General features: G+C 37.1%; 2 long non-coding RNA genes across 13 annotated transcripts; both read right to left on the bottom strand.

Moving 5' to 3' along the window:
* Positions 1-2,044: 2,044 nt before the first annotated feature.
* Positions 2,045-7,617, bottom strand: LOC129746142 (uncharacterized). Of its 7 annotated transcripts, none has more exons than XR_008737252.1 (11): positions 7,498-7,617; positions 7,256-7,421; positions 6,668-6,824; positions 5,736-6,601; positions 4,752-4,829; positions 4,403-4,688; positions 3,899-4,342; positions 3,623-3,821; positions 3,123-3,562; positions 2,539-2,771; positions 2,045-2,472 (listed from the first exon to the last, which is right to left on the bottom strand). It is a non-coding gene; the product is annotated as an uncharacterized LOC129746142 (long non-coding RNA). The 7 variants fall into 7 exon arrangements; XR_008737248.1 differs by having other exon boundaries at positions 3,623-4,342; positions 5,736-6,072; positions 6,125-6,601; XR_008737247.1 differs by having other exon boundaries at positions 3,623-4,342; positions 5,736-6,041; positions 6,125-6,601.
* Positions 7,618-9,265: 1,648 nt separating this feature from the next.
* On the bottom strand, positions 9,266-14,030 carry LOC129746648 (uncharacterized). Of its 6 annotated transcripts, none has more exons than XR_008737337.1 (9): positions 13,913-14,030; positions 13,671-13,836; positions 13,083-13,239; positions 12,540-13,016; positions 12,151-12,487; positions 11,167-11,244; positions 10,818-11,103; positions 10,038-10,757; positions 9,266-9,977 (listed from the first exon to the last, which is right to left on the bottom strand). It is a non-coding gene; the product is annotated as an uncharacterized LOC129746648 (long non-coding RNA). The 6 variants fall into 6 exon arrangements; XR_008737336.1 differs by having other exon boundaries at positions 12,151-12,456; XR_008737339.1 differs by having other exon boundaries at positions 12,151-12,451.
* Between the last annotated feature and the right edge of the window lie 857 nt (positions 14,031-14,887).

Genomic DNA, 14,887 nt, shown 5'->3' with positions numbered 1-14,887 from the left:
AGAAAAAGTCAACCCCGTCAACATTGTGTGGCCTCCGCCAAAGAACCAAAGTACACATCAAGTGGAAGATTCGAACTCATTTCCCCGAGCCTTGTCGGTGTAATCATTTATGAGCTTTTGTACAGTAGCTGAATCATCTCGCTCGCTCGCCTTTCTCTGTCCGTCGTCTTTGATTTCCCTGTGTGGCTCATGTGTATGATGTCGATCAGGCTCGGGCAAAAGCAGCCTCTAACTTGCGCTGAACGAAACCGACGTCATTACTCATTCTCACCACTCAGTGAGTCGGTTAGCGAGACTTGATGTTGAGCCGCCGCCAAACGTCCAAGAGATCGGGATGATCTTCCCAAGAAGGCTTTCGAAGGCTGCTCTACTTCTGCAGGCCACCAAGATGATCCCACAGGCGCGGATTTTCTCGAACATCATCATTCAATTATCATGTAATATGGAATAATTGCTTTCGCGTTTCGCTTCGATTCGAAATCTTCTGATCTGGCCCGCTCGCTGCTTTTGGACTCTTGGGTGAATGTTCTCCATTGCTCAAGATTATTAGGAAATTGAAACGTTAAGGGTGCCAATTGCGGCGACTTGTTAAGTTTTATATTCGAAGATCATGGAACTGCACAGCTGAGATTAAAAACAAATATTTTGTATAATTTTTGTTGATGGCATTTTCAAAAGTTCAAAATATTTGATATTTAAATTTAAATTGGAAATAAATATATCCTTAATGTATTTAGTTTTTATGGTACCGAAATAAATTTGGGCTTATTGCGCCTTTTGGGATAAATAAACAAATGGCCATTTGAATAATACCAATAAAACCATTGACCATTAGACTCCCTTATTCAAAGATTATACAGCACCTACATATTATGAAGAAAAAGTTCTCATTGCAAGTTGGTGTAATTTAAAGCATTTTTATAATCCTGTGTCCTGAATTTCATTAATGAAATTGAGATATTTTTCCTTCCAGAAATTTGAACGAAGTCATAAAATTTTAAAATCTTCAAAATATTTATCTGTTGTTTGATGCCTCTGCCTGTGTTAAAACAATTGTATTTAGATAAAGTAGGGTTACCAAGACTCAATTACCTTTTTGTTAACTTCAACACTGAATTTTATTCGAGAGCATTTACGCCACTGGAGTTGTTAAACAGAATTCTTTTTTATAATTAGTGGCGTTGAAATTTTTTTGGAGAAGTAATATCAGGAATAAACTTAACTTAGAATTAATTAATTCAATCTCGATTGTTACTATTCGATTTTTAGTTATTCGCTCCTCGAAACTCGCGACTCGTTTATTGCAACTCGATACTGGTTGTTACTCGCTAGTTTCTATTCGCTTCTTGATAAGGAGTGTATTTAAATAAAATGTAACACTTTGTTTTGTTTAAAACTTTTGAATGTATCCATGTAAGTTTAATCAATTTACCGTGAAGCTGTCAAGTAATGTAATGTTTACTGGTGGTAATTTTTGTAAAGTTCTGTCAAGTGGTTTTTGAGATAGCGTCCCAGACAGGAAAAATCGCCCGAAATCGGCCCGATTTTTGTCCGTTCATCTGCTCGATCGGTCCGAAATCGTATAAGAAATCGGGCCGAGTTTAGTAGAAAATCGTGCGAAAATGAAACACTTTTTCGGACGACGATAAGTTTTTTCAACCAGTTCGAGCAGATCAAATGTCAAAACAAGCGAACCGTTTTCGGACCGAAACCTAATGGTTTTCGAACCGTTTCTGGGCCGATTGCCATAGCGTCCATCCGAAAAAAGGACCGATATCGGACCGAAACCGAACGAATTTTCGAACCGATTCTGGGTCGATTGCCATAGCCTCTATCCGAAAAAAAGAACCGATTTCGGACCGAATCCGAACGATTTTTCGAACCGATTCTGGCCCGATTGCCATAGCATCCATCCGTAAAAAAGGACCGATTTCGGACCGAAACCGAACGGTTTTTCGAACCGTTTCTGGGCCCATTAGCATTGTTGCCATTCATTTAGGTTTTTCGGTTAAGTTACAAAAAGCTAGATTTTTATTTCATTTGTTTATTTTTTAGTTTTTGTTCTTCTAATACATTCGTTTGGTGCCTCTTCGACTATAAAACATTGCGATGTTTGGCGCAAGCTTATTCAATGGAATGGTTGGCAGCAATTTTGTCCATCTGTTCGCCTCGCATGACAATTCGAAATTTGCTTGGATCAGTTTTGCTACACAAAATTTCAACTCGCCGAGGCCTCTTAAACTGTTTGTCGTCCTGAACAACTTTGAACGGCCACAGAACACCTGATTCTAATCTTCATCGCCCATTTTGACTGGCCGAAGATCATATTCGCTGGAAACGATGCATCATCGTCGTCACCATCTTCCGCTTCTTAATCGGCAATGGCACAAGAAGAGGTATAAGCAGCGGCTGATACGATGTGTTGGGCGAACATTCCTGGTGGGATGGAAGGAATGGTGGTGGCCTTCGGAACTGCAATAGAAAATTTCATATTAATCGATGATGGCTGAACGGCTGGTAGGGAAATGTATTCTATACCGGAAATTGTTGATGCAACCACTGAGGGAATGACTGCGTCATAACCGTTTCCAGCACCAGATGACGGCTCTTCATTGGTCGTGGCGCTACTGGGTTTCCTTTTTTTTTTTTTTAATTAATTCGCTCTATTCATTGTTGGGAGTGGTAAAAAATATATATTCCATACAATCCCTACCTAGAGTTCTTTTAGAATGGGGCCTTCGAAGAGCAGTTTGTGAATATTTCGATAGAATCTGAAAGATTAAAAATAAAGATAAAAATGTTAACAAAAACGTTTCAAAAAAGTCTTCACGTAAAAAGGAGCACCAGAATTTCTCTTTATTCGATTCTTCGTCGGCCAAATCGATAGCACTCCAAGTGCAACTCTACCTAATTTTCTCAAATTAATGGATTTTTCTAATGTCTATTAAATATTAACAAACATTATAATGACAAATTGTGAGAACACATTATTGGCGTCAATATTGAACAATATTAACATTTAATTTGATGCCTGTCCTGATTTCTATTCTAGCAATAGTAAGATCTGATGGTTCATCAATTTCTCTTTCTCTTCCATTACTTATATCATATATCATAACTACCTTCACAGTACACAGCCAAGGAATTTAGGTCGAACTTTTTTCTTGTGTGCTTCATAGTGTAGGTTAGGCAGGCCGCGGTATCCGTTGGGAAAGATTGGCTCAGTCCGACTTATCGTAGCCATTAAATTGGTCTTGTGTGCGACCACCATCAGTGTTGGCATTGATGCTTGCCTCCAAGAAATCTCTGTCGCTGCTGCTGCAATGACAGTCCCTTGCGAACGTTCCAAATAATTCGACTAAACACTTCCAACGCCCGATTTTCCTCAGCTCAATCTGTTTGTCTGATGCTGTTGAAGCACTCGACGATTTTAAGGATGTGGTAGGTACGTCTATATTGACAGTTTCATCTCATGTGAATACTTGTCCTGCTTTTCGATCTGGAACCCATCGAATTGATGCAGCCGAACGTTGCTCGTAAAAATTTTTTCTGTTGACTGAAACTGAAATGAAAGAAAAACGAATATGACATCGATTAATAGATAGCATGTCGTTTAACTTACATAACATTAAAAAAAAACTTGTTCATTAAAATTCCTTTCGATGATCTCACTGACCAATACTGATCGTAAATAGAATCACCCAAATTACCAGTCATCGTTCCGGAGCTGAACGTTGGTGCACCAATTGTTGTTGTAGCACATGCAGTGGTAGCAGTCGAACTTGTTTTCCTAGTAGGTTGAGATCCCGATTTTTTCACAACTTCATCATTATCCGAGAAAATACGGAGGAATATTGATTAAGTAGTTGATATACTTGGTCTAACTGCGGTTTCGTACCTTCCGAAATTTTCGGAAATGGTAGACTCGATTTACGAAATTGGTTGACAAGATACTAGTTTTTCAACACCTCCGTTATCAAAGTTTTGGGCTAGCTTTGATGCTTCTGTTGCTGTTGCTACTGGGCTTTTTTTTGTTGATGACCTTGTTCTGTACCACCGGAGGTTTATTTCGATGGTAAATCACGGTAAATCATCTTCAAATTCATTTTATTGAATTTTTCTTAATGCATTTTCCTCGCATTTACATCTTTGACGTTTCATGTTAAAAGTTACGGCTATAAAAATGGCTACCAGAATCATTCTGCAGATTAATATCATTGCTAATGGCAACTAAAAAAATTCTCCCGGGTGATCGAATCAAAATGCGGGTTCAGTTTTTTCTGCCAAAACGCTTGTTTGAGGGATTCATCTTCCGACAAAAGTATAGTGCATGCATCTTTTTCTGTAAATGAAAAAAAATTACTTAATTTGAAGCAATTGTTGATGCATAAATTGAACATACCACTGGACCGACCAAGCGGTGGAGGCTGTGATGTAGGCACGTGAAGGACATCCATACCAGAGCTATTAATTGTACGGTGGGTGATTGGTAGGGAAGCTATGACTGGGCCCAAATTTAGTTTCACCCACTTTCGCGACGATTGCATTCACTGACCGTGTCTGTGGCATCGCTATCGCGACAAGGTAACAACTCGTCAGTGAAAGTGGAAAATCGTTATTTATTTACTTCAACATCATCTGGAGCTGTCATCAAATTACTAGAATTCCTATAGCTAATCTCTACAAAGCTGGAATGAATAGAATAGAATGAATAGATGATCTATGATCAAAACGAATTATTTAAAAATTACCTACGTAATCGAAACTCATAGTCATCAGCAACAGCTGCTTGGTTGGGACAAACTTCGGAGTCAGAGAGTTCGGTAAACCTGGAAAATTAAATAAGATGTAAAATAATTACAAAATCGATAACTTGATTTAAAAGTTTGATTTGAAAAGATTGAAGTTAATTTTTTTCATTTTAATTTCTTTTTTTCCCTTTAGTAGGTTTTGGTTAAGCTCTTTGGTGCTTGTTATTTTGAATGTTTGTGCTTAATTTAAAAAAATAGAACAGGTACTTAATAAAAAAAAATCATAATTCTCAAATACCTACGAAAAATTTCTCAATTCTTAAGAATGACTCAATGTTTTCTTTAAACTAGATTCATAATCATGATACCTATTTATAGGTATATCATAACCCATCTAAGCATAATTGGTCGAGATTCGACCAGGCTGGACTGAGTACCATAAGAAAATTGATACAACAGTCGCTGCTAGATCAAAACAGCGAGTTTGATAGACCTGAAAAAACTTCTAGGATTATGAACTACTAATTGCACTTATTTGAATTTATAGTGTTTGTCTGTACAAGAAAATAGTTGTACGTAAAGCTCAATAGTCTCGAAAAAATGCTATTAGCGTTCATTTCGGTCTGGTCGAACTCCGAAAAATTAGGAGTACATGTATTCAAAAAGTTTCAATATAAAGCATAAGAATAACTGAAATAGCTAATCGTTAATTTAAAGTTATATTTTTAAGTTTAAATTTTTAAATTTTTACTCTTGATTTTGCGCCTGAGTTAAAAAGATTATTGATAATTATCATTTCTCTGATTCTGACTATGGTTCTCAGAGCTAATTTAATAAATAAGTAATCTGAATCTGTGTTTTTCATGTTGCATCCTGATCCTCTTAGTTGAATTTAAATTGACAAAAAATAAATTTTGGTATTGATGTTTTGATTATAAAAAAAATCTATCGAAAATAATAAATAAAAAAAATTGGAAAACTTACCATTATAAGTAACCTTTCGCTCTTTTACGTCCATCATCGAATCGACATCGTCCGATTTAGCTGTTTGTAGAAATTCCAAAAGCGATGAGTTAAAAAAAATCATGTTGAACGGACGATTCTTTTTATGTGCAATTATCCTGCAGATTGATACTAGCATCGATGGCAATCTCCTGAGCCAAAAACGTCTTCACATGCATTGCGAGGAATCCACGGTATACGATGAATACACACAGGACCACAGCATTCGTCCGTCTTAGCGCCCCTTTTATTATGTTGCATCTAGTGGATCCTTTTACAACTGCTGCACTTCAGTAAAAAAATAGCTTTAGGACAAATACTGAAATAATGTAATAAATAGCAAAAAATATTATTACAAGAGCTTTGATTACCTGTTATCGTCCTCATACGCAGCAACTCGTTCTCAGCTCTAGTATTCCTCTAAATCTGTAGCTTTCATTCTATCATCACATCGCTTCCTGCCAACGGGAGTAAGACTGTTTGTACTTATTATCTGAATTTAGCATTTAGCACAGCCTATTGTTGCAGATGGTGGGGGCGCGGTCTCGCATAGTCGACCCGAAATTGGATCCGGCCACCGAAGGTTTCGACGACGCAGCAGGTGAAAATCCGATGCTGATACTGCTGTAGCAGTTGCTGCTGACACCAACAGTTTTTGCTGCTTTTAAGCTAATAGTTGAGTGACGGTGTTGAACTTCCCATTATGTCGGCTGGAAGTGGAGGATTCACGAAGACTTTGTTCTAATCCACCGGGATTACTGTCAAGTTCACCGCTTTTCCAGTTTGGCGAGACTGCTGAAGAAGGCATTAGTTATTGCATAGTGCTACCACTAATGAAAACAGCTTCACTGGAAATAGTTAGGGGGTGTTTTTTTTAATTGTTCCTTACTGGTCAATCGTAAATAAGAACTTACCAAACGGAAACGGGGCCAGTTTTATGTTTGATTTCCTCTTCTTCTGTTGTGCGCGTTAATTTTTTTTTTTTGCATTAAAATGATGGACCGGCAAAGTCGACCATATACCCCATACGACTTCATACGTTCGCATCATGGAACTGTAAGCGCAAGAGATCTGAGAAGGCAAAATCATTAATTAATTTATCGTAAAATTTTACGAACGGAAAATATAACTTGATTTGATCTATTTGAAAAAAAAAACCGCTGAACATAGAAATTCAACGATAATTTTACTTTTGCATGCTGGGCCTGGGTGTTGCTGGGGAACTCCGAGACCGGTTCAAAATTCAGCTTTTAACTATTCCCCAACGATTCCACCATGTTACAAAGCCAATATGTGTCACTTTTTTTAGTTTTTGATAAAATAAGATTATTCATTTTCATTTTCACCTGAGGTGTACCGCGATCTTAACCGATGAAAATGATCGGTTCAGAGGATATTCAAATGCAATCAATCAAACATTTTCCAAATTCGAATCTAGATTGGATCAACAAGAATTAAAATTTTAATCTTGAAAAAGATAATTTTTTTACATCGGTATTTACCTTGCTTTCCACTTTTAAGTATCACGCCAAAAACTAATTAAAATTCATCCAAGTGAAGCCACCACCTCTGAGTGGGTCCGGGAACGATGTCCGGGATGAAATTCCACCAAAGCTTTTACACACGGGACATTTCCTTGGAAGCTTTGTTTGCATGAGCCGATGTTTACTGTGGGGACGATAATGGGTTAGAAAATTATATAAATAAAACTTGATTATTTAGAATTCAATCAATCTTAACATACCTTGCTTATTATTAAATTATCGCCGGACAATGGTTTCTTTTACTACAGCGCTCAAAATGTTTCTGAACAAAAACAGCGGAAACATTCACAACACAACAATCACGCACCAAAACGAAACACGCGCCCGGATTGCTGCGATTGAAAACTGCTCGTGTTTCGTTTTGTTCATAGCAGCACTGCAAAAAATATCGCCGGTTTTCGAGCAATCGAGCAGGCGGATGGAAATCGAGCCGAAAATAGATCGAATTCTAACCGCTAGAATTCGAGTGCTGGCATCTCTGTTTTGCAATCGGCCCGATTGAGCAAACCTTCCTGACAGGGGTCCAATGAAGAAGTTTTTTCAACTTTCAGTTTTGGGCGCCATGTGCGCCATCTGTTATGTTTACTATGAACCATCCTTTTCAAATCAAGGCTATTGCTATGGCTATAGGCCTTTGTCATTTGAAAACGTTTTTTATTTCCTGAATTTCAACCTTCAAAATTATTCAAAATTTTAAATTTGGTCGCAGATGTGACAAAAATTCAGCTATTTGTTCTCCTTCGGCACAAAAACAACTCTTTTAACTTTTTATCACTGCGTCACAGTTTTCACTCAATGGCATGATTCCAGATCCAACCAAAACAGAGTTTAAACATTGTGGGACGTATTTAAGTTCTTTGTAAGGAAAACGATCGAATTTGGAGGTAGTTTTCTTTGCATAAATATCGACATTCGTCGTGTCAATCGTTATGAATTACTGACTGATTTGCTGCTTCCACAAATTGTCAAGTACTAGACATCATTTTTTCATTTTTTTTCTCCTTGTTTTTCTCAAAAAAATACAGGCAAAGCTTGTCAACGAGTAACTTTCGGATAAAAACCTGCCAGGTGCCCACTTAAGAGTTTGTTTTGCTGATCATTAAGAAAATCTTTAAAATATCTCCTACTTGTGGTCCAAATGCTTTGCGCACGATTTGACCACCGTATTTTGATCATTTCACCGCTGGAAAGCTTTTCTAACTTGTAAATAGACTTAAAGTCAAGCCTGTATATTAGTCCGCTAGACAAAACAGTAAAAAAAATCACCTTTTTTTATCACTTCCTCTATTGATATTTTCAAATTGCACTTGATAAAACATCTCACGATCACTACCCAAGCAACCAAAAGTCACATATTTACTTGAATGAAGGCATTGAAAGTTACATATTGGCTGACATAGAGAATCAACTGCCCAATTAGTAAACTTTATGTACTTATGTAGTGAACTATATGTGCTGATTAACCTACTTGAAAGCTGCAAAAGGGATCTATACGTACGTTATACGGGACTTAAGTCACATAAAGGGCACAAAAGTGCTCAATACGGGATTTGGTAAGTCACATAAAGGACACAAAAGTGCTTAAACGGGATTTGATAAGTCACAAAAAGTGCATTGACGTGCTTTCAAAATCAAATCACCTCTTCGAGTTTTAGTTTCAGTTAGGACAACATCTAGGCGTGGTCTCGTGGTAGCGTGTTCGATTCTCTCCACAAAAGTCAGGGTTCGATCCCCAAGCTGGGCAAGTTTTTTTTTCAATAAGTACTTTTGTACTTGAGTGACCATTCTGATGCGATATATGTAGGAAATGTAGGAAAGAAGCAATTGAGCAATTTTTCGAGTTTGAAATCCGGCGCGTGACATCATGGCGGCACCGGTACAGAACACAGTAAATAATCAAGAGAAGGTGATATGAACCGAAGCCAACGGTTCAGTTGAGATAGAGAGAAACCAGAAGAGCACCAGAATTTCTCTTTATTCGATTCTTCGTCGGCCAAATCGATAGCACTCCAAGTGCAACTCTACCTAATTTTCTCAAATTAATGGATTTTTCTAATGTCTATTAAATATTAACAAACATTATAATGACAAATTGTGAGAACACATTATTGGCGTCAATATTGAACAATATTAACATTTAATTTGATGCCTGTCCTGATTTCTATTCTAGCAATAGTAAGATCTGATGGTTCATCAATTTCTCTTTCTCTTCCATTACTTATATCATATATCATAACTACCTTCACAGTACACAGCCAAGGAATTTAGGTCGAACTTTTTTCTTGTGTGCTTCATAGTGTAGGTTAGGCAGGCCGCGGTATCCGTTGGGAAAGATTGGCTCAGTCCGACTTATCGTAGCCATTAAATTGGTCTTGTGTGCGACCACCATCAGTGTTGGCATTGATGCTTGCCTCCAAGAAATCTCTGTCGCTGCTGCTGCAATGACAGTCCCTTGCGAACGTTCCAAATAATTCGACTAAACACTTCCAACGCCCGATTTTCCTCAGCTCAATCTGTTTGTCTGATGCTGTTGAAGCACTCGACGATTTTAAGGATGTGGTAGGTACGTCTATATTGACAGTTTCATCTCATGTGAATACTTGTCCTGCTTTTCGATCTGGAACCCATCGAATTGATGCAGCCGAACGTTGCTCGTAAAAATTTTTTCTGTTGACTGAAACTGAAATGAAAGAAAAACGAATATGACATCGATTAATAGATAGCATGTCGTTTAACTTACATAACATTAAAAAAAAACTTGTTCATTAAAATTCCTTTCGATGATCTCACTGACCAATACTGATCGTAAATAGAATCACCCAAATTACCAGTCATCGTTCCGGAGCTGAACGTTGGTGCACCAATTGTTGTTGTAGCACATGCAGTGGTAGCAGTCGAACTTGTTTTCCTAGTAGGTTGAGATCCCGATTTTTTCACAACTTCATCATTATCCGAGAAAATACGGAGGAATATTGATTAAGTAGTTGATATACTTGGTCTAACTGCGGTTTCGTACCTTCCGAAATTTTCGGAAATGGTAGACTCGATTTACGAAATTGGTTGACAAGATACTAGTTTTTCAACACCTCCGTTATCAAAGTTTTGGGCTAGCTTTGATGCTTCTGTTGCTGTTGCTACTGGGCTTTTTTTTGTTGATGACCTTGTTCTGTACCACCGGAGGTTTATTTCGATGGTAAATCACGGTAAATCATCTTCAAATTCATTTTATTGAATTTTTCTTAATGCATTTTCCTCGCATTTACATCTTTGACGTTTCATGTTAAAAGTTACGGCTATAAAAATGGCTACCAGAATCATTCTGCAGATTAATATCATTGCTAATGGCAACTAAAAAAATTCTCCCGGGTGATCGAATCAAAATGCGGGTTCAGTTTTTTCTGCCAAAACGCTTGTTTGAGGGATTCATCTTCCGACAAAAGTATAGTGCATGCATCTTTTTCTGTAAATGAAAAAAAATTACTTAATTTGAAGCAATTGTTGATGCATAAATTGAACATACCACTGGACCGACCAAGCGGTGGAGGCTGTGATGTAGGCACGTGAAGGACATCCATACCAGAGCTATTAATTGTACGGTGGGTGATTGGTAGGGAAGCTATGACTGGGCCCAAATTTAGTTTCACCCACTTTCGCGACGATTGCATTCACTGACCGTGTCTGTGGCATCGCTATCGCGACAAGGTAACAACTCGTCAGTGAAAGTGGAAAATCGTTATTTATTTACTTCAACATCATCTGGAGCTGTCATCAAATTACTAGAATTCCTATAGCTAATCTCTACAAAGCTGGAATGAATAGAATAGAATGAATAGATGATCTATGATCAAAACGAATTATTTAAAAATTACCTACGTAATCGAAACTCATAGTCATCAGCAACAGCTGCTTGGTTGGGACAAACTTCGGAGTCAGAGAGTTCGGTAAACCTGGAAAATTAAATAAGATGTAAAATAATTACAAAATCGATAACTTGATTTAAAAGTTTGATTTGAAAAGATTGAAGTTAATTTTTTTCATTTTAATTTCTTTTTTTCCCTTTAGTAGGTTTTGGTTAAGCTCTTTGGTGCTTGTTATTTTGAATGTTTGTGCTTAATTTAAAAAAATAGAACAGGTACTTAATAAAAAAAAATCATAATTCTCAAATACCTACGAAAAATTTCTCAATTCTTAAGAATGACTCAATGTTTTCTTTAAACTAGATTCATAATCATGATACCTATTTATAGGTATATCATAACCCATCTAAGCATAATTGGTCGAGATTCGACCAGGCTGGACTGAGTACCATAAGAAAATTGATACAACAGTCGCTGCTAGATCAAAACAGCGAGTTTGATAGACCTGAAAAAACTTCTAGGATTATGAACTACTAATTGCACTTATTTGAATTTATAGTGTTTGTCTGTACAAGAAAATAGTTGTACGTAAAGCTCAATAGTCTCGAAAAAATGCTATTAGCGTTCATTTCGGTCTGGTCGAACTCCGAAAAATTAGGAGTACATGTATTCAAAAAGTTTCAATATAAAGCATAAGAATAACTGAAATAGCTAATCGTTAATTTAAAGTTATATTTTTAAGTTTAAATTTTTAAATTTTTACTCTTGATTTTGCGCCTGAGTTAAAAAGATTATTGATAATTATCATTTCTCTGATTCTGACTATGGTTCTCAGAGCTAATTTAATAAATAAGTAATCTGAATCTGTGTTTTTCATGTTGCATCCTGATCCTCTTAGTTGAATTTAAATTGACAAAAAATAAATTTTGGTATTGATGTTTTGATTATAAAAAAAATCTATCGAAAATAATAAATAAAAAAAATTGGAAAACTTACCATTATAAGTAACCTTTCGCTCTTTTACGTCCATCATCGAATCGACATCGTCCGATTTAGCTGTTTGTAGAAATTCCAAAAGCGATGAGTTAAAAAAAATCATGTTGAACGGACGATTCTTTTTATGTGCAATTATCCTGCAGATTGATACTAGCATCGATGGCAATCTCCTGAGCCAAAAACGTCTTCACATGCATTGCGAGGAATCCACGGTATACGATGAATACACACAGGACCACAGCATTCGTCCGTCTTAGCGCCCCTTTTATTATGTTGCATCTAGTGGATCCTTTTACAACTGCTGCACTTCAGTAAAAAAATAGCTTTAGGACAAATACTGAAATAATGTAATAAATAGCAAAAAATATTATTACAAGAGCTTTGATTACCTGTTATCGTCCTCATACGCAGCAACTCGTTCTCAGCTCTAGTATTCCTCTAAATCTGTAGCTTTCATTCTATCATCACATCGCTTCCTGCCAACGGGAGTAAGACTGTTTGTACTTATTATCTGAATTTAGCATTTAGCACAGCCTATTGTTGCAGATGGTGGGGGCGCGGTCTCGCATAGTCGACCCGAAATTGGATCCGGCCACCGAAGGTTTCGACGACGCAGCAGGTGAAAATCCGATGCTGATACTGCTGTAGCAGTTGCTGCTGACACCAACAGTTTTTGCTGCTTTTAAGCTAATAGTTGAGTGACGGTGTTGAACTTCCCATTATGTCGGCTGGAAGTGGAGGATTCACGAAGACTTTGTTCTAATCCACCGGGATTACTGTCAAGTTCACCGCTTTTCCAGTTTGGCGAGACTGCTGAAGAAGGCATTAGTTATTGCATAGTGCTACCACTAATGAAAACAGCTTCACTGGAAATAGTTAGGGGGTGTTTTTTTTAATTGTTCCTTACTGGTCAATCGTAAATAAGAACTTACCAAACGGAAACGGGGCCAGTTTTATGTTTGATTTCCTCTTCTTCTGTTGTGCGCGTTAATTTTTTTTTTTTGCATTAAAATGATGGACCGGCAAAGTCGACCATATACCCCATACGACTTCATACGTTCGCATCATGGAACTGTAAGCGCAAGAGATCTGAGAAGGCAAAATCATTAATTAATTTATCGTAAAATTTTACGAACGGAAAATATAACTTGATTTGATCTATTTGAAAAAAAAAACCGCTGAACATAGAAATTCAACGATAATTTTACTTTTGCATGCTGGGCCTGGGTGTTGCTGGGGAACTCCGAGACCGGTTCAAAATTCAGCTTTTAACTATTCCCCAACGATTCCACCATGTTACAAAGCCAATATGTGTCACTTTTTTTAGTTTTTGATAAAATAAGATTATTCATTTTCATTTTCACCTGAGGTGTACCGCGATCTTAACCGATGAAAATGATCGGTTCAGAGGATATTCAAATGCAATCAATCAAACATTTTCCAAATTCGAATCTAGATTGGATCAACAAGAATTAAAATTTTAATCTTGAAAAAGATAATTTTTTTACATCGGTATTTACCTTGCTTTCCACTTTTAAGTATCACGCCAAAAACTAATTAAAATTCATCCAAGTGAAGCCACCACCTCTGAGTGGGTCCGGGAACGATGTCCGGGATGAAATTCCACCAAAGCTTTTACACACGGGACATTTCCTTGGAAGCTTTGTTTGCATGAGCCGATGTTTACTGTGGGGACGATAATGGGTTAGAAAATTATATAAATAAAACTTGATTATTTAGAATTCAATCAATCTTAACATACCTTGCTTATTATTAAATTATCGCCGGACAATGGTTTCTTTTACTACAGCGCTCAAAATGTTTCTGAACAAAAACAGCGGAAACATTCACAACACAACAATCACGCACCAAAACGAAACACGCGCCCGGATTGCTGCGATTGAAAACTGCTCGTGTTTCGTTTTGTTCATAGCAGCACTGCAAAAAATATCGCCGGTTTTCGAGCAATCGAGCAGGCGGATGGAAATCGAGCCGAAAATAGATCGAATTCTAACCGCTAGAATTCGAGTGCTGGCATCTCTGTTTTGCAATCGGCCCGATTGAGCAAACCTTCCTGACAGGGGTCCAATGAAGAAGTTTTTTCAACTTTCAGTTTTGGGCGCCATGTGCGCCATCTGTTATGTTTACTATGAACCATCCTTTTCAAATCAAGGCTATTGCTATGGCTATAGGCCTTTGTCATTTGAAAACGTTTTTTATTTCCTGAATTTCAACCTTCAAAATTATTCAAAATTTTAAATTTGGTCGCAGATGTGACAAAAATTCAGCTATTTGTTCTCCTTCGGCACAAAAACAACTCTTTTAACTTTTTATCACTGCGTCACAGTTTTCACTCAATGGCATGATTCCAGATCCAACCAAAACAGAGTTTAAACATTGTGGGACGTATTTAAGTTCTTTGTAAGGAAAACGATCGAATTTGGAGGTAGTTTTCTTTGCATAAATATCGACATTCGTCGTGTCAATCGTTATGAATTACTGACTGATTTGCTGCTTCCACAAATTGTCAAGTACTAGACATCATTTTTTCATTTTTTTTCTCCTTGTTTTTCTCAAAAAAATACAGGCAAAGCTTGTCAACGAGTAACTTTCGGATAAAAACCTGCCAGGTGCCCACTTAAGAGTTTGTTTTGCTGATCATTAAGAAAATCTTTAAAATATCTCCTACTTGTGGTCCAAATGCTTTGCGCACGATTTGACCACCGTATTTTGATCA

This window comes from Uranotaenia lowii, chromosome 2 (genome assembly GCF_029784155.1).
Source record: "Uranotaenia lowii strain MFRU-FL chromosome 2, ASM2978415v1, whole genome shotgun sequence".
Classification (NCBI taxonomy): domain Eukaryota; kingdom Metazoa; phylum Arthropoda; class Insecta; order Diptera; family Culicidae; genus Uranotaenia; species Uranotaenia lowii.
The sequence above is the reverse complement of the archived record's forward strand: the minus strand, read 5'-3'. Positions and strand labels throughout refer to the sequence as shown.